Genomic DNA, 2,500 nt, shown 5'->3' with positions numbered 1-2,500 from the left:
GCATGGTGTTTTTTTTTATTTCTAATTTTCATTTCGCTAATTGAGTTATTTTTGTCAGTTTTTATATCACATTTTTCTTTTTCTGAAAACTTCCATCGCTGTCAAAGCTGTTCTGCATAATTTTTTTCAAATGGCTTGTGTGAGTTTACCACTTAGGTAAATATTCTAATAATTGTTATTGTTGTTGTTTTTGTTGATTTGGGACACACATAAAAGGTCATGAACTTAGTGAGCAAGTACCGAAAGAATAGAGTTTCCTTATAGATATTTGAAATTATTATTATTATTATTATTATTATTATTATTATTATTATTGTTATTATTATTATTATTATTATTATTATTATTATTATTATTATTATTATTATTATTATTAGCTAAGCTACAACTCTGCTAGGAAAAGAAGAATACTATAATTATAGCTCAAGGGCTCCAACAGGAGGAACAGCATAGTGAGGAAAGGAAATAAGTAAACGTTATTCTATATATATATATATATATATATATATATATATATATATATATATTATATATTTATATATATATTATATATATATATTTATATATATATATATATATATATATATATATATATATATATATATATATATATATATATATATCTTCAACCATCTACGATGAAAGCAGATCATGTATCTATGTATATATATATGTATATATATATGTATATATACATACATACATAAATATGTTTATATATACATATATATATATATATATGTGTGTGTTTATATATATATATATATATATATATGTATATATATATATGTATATATAGATATATATATATATATATATATATATATATATATATATATTTATATATATACATATATATGTATGTATGTGTATATATATATTTATATATATATATATATATATATATATATATATGTATATACATCTTCAGCCATCTACGATGAAAGCAGATCATGTATCTATGTATATATATGTATTTATATATGTATATATATACATACATAAATATGATTATATATACATATATATATATATATATATATATATATAAAACTTTATATATATGTATATATAGATATATGTATATATATATTTGTATATATACATATATATGTATGTGTATATATATACATATTTATATATATATATACACACATCTTCAACCATCTACGATGAAAGCAGGTCAAGATGTCTCTATCATGTATAAACAAATAGAGGAATAGCCTATGATTTTATAGAAATATATTTTTCTGTAGGTGAACATATAGCATAGTTGTGTGGGTAGTGCTCGTGTTACTAATACCTTTTTTTAATTCGTAAAGAGCATTTTATAAACACGATAGTATATGTTTATTTTTCTCTTCAGTATTCAGAAATATTCAGGTCATATCATTTGACGTGTTAGCAATATGTGTGGTTTTTTTTTGTTGTATGTTTTATACAGATATCATTTAAGAATAAATAAATGTTGACGTGTTTCACATAATGCTAGAATTTATTTATCTTTGTTGTGCTACTTTCAAAAGCTTTGATCATTTATTCATCAATTTTGTTTCAATTTTTCTCTATTTTTATGAGTGATGTAATAGGATTAAGAGAAAAATAGAAATTTTGATATGTTCAGTTAAAGTAAACTATCTAAATTTTCATCATCATTTCCTCCTACTCCATTTGACTCAATGGGCCTCAGTTAAATTTCGCCTGTCGTCTTTATCTTGAGCTTTTAAATCAGTACTTTTCCATTCATCATCTCCTACTTCACGCTTCATAGTCCTCGGACATGTATGCCTTGGTTTTCCAACTCTTCTAATGCCTTGTGGAACCCAGTTGAAAGTTTGGTGAACTAATCTCTCTTGGGGAGTGCAGAGAGCATGCCTTAACCATCTCCATCTCTCTTTTACATTTTTTTTTTTTTTTTTTTACTTTTTGTATAGTAACATATTTATTATAAAAGAATACCACTGGATGGTCTTGTTCTGAACAACAAAAAATTACAAAACCAGAATAATCTCAAGACATATATTATTATTATTACTAGCCAAGCTACAACCCTAGTTGGAAAAGCAAGATGCTATAAGCCCAAGGGCTCCAATAAGGAAAAATACCCCAGTGAGGAAAGGAAATAAGGAAATAAATAAATGATGGGAACAAACTAACAATAAATCATTCTAAAAACAGTAACAACGTCAAAATAGATATGTCATATATAAAATATTAACAACGTCAAAAACAGATATGTCATATATAGACTATAAAAAGACTCATGTCAGCCTGGTCAACATAAAAACATTTGCTCCAACTTTGAACTTTTGAAGTTCTACTGATTCAACTACCCGATTAGGAAGATCATTCCACAACTTGGTAACAGCTGTGATAAAATGTCTTTTTCAGCTTATGATTATAAACCAGTCAGTACATTATATGGCAATACCTATACTGTGATAGCAGAATAGAAGAAAATAGTAAAGGGGTTTCTAATCCCAAAGGAACTAAACTTGTC

The sequence above is a fragment of the Palaemon carinicauda genome, chromosome 44 (genome assembly GCF_036898095.1).
Source record: "Palaemon carinicauda isolate YSFRI2023 chromosome 44, ASM3689809v2, whole genome shotgun sequence".
NCBI lineage: Eukaryota > Metazoa > Arthropoda > Malacostraca > Decapoda > Palaemonidae > Palaemon > Palaemon carinicauda.
Note: the sequence above shows the minus strand (reverse complement) of the source record.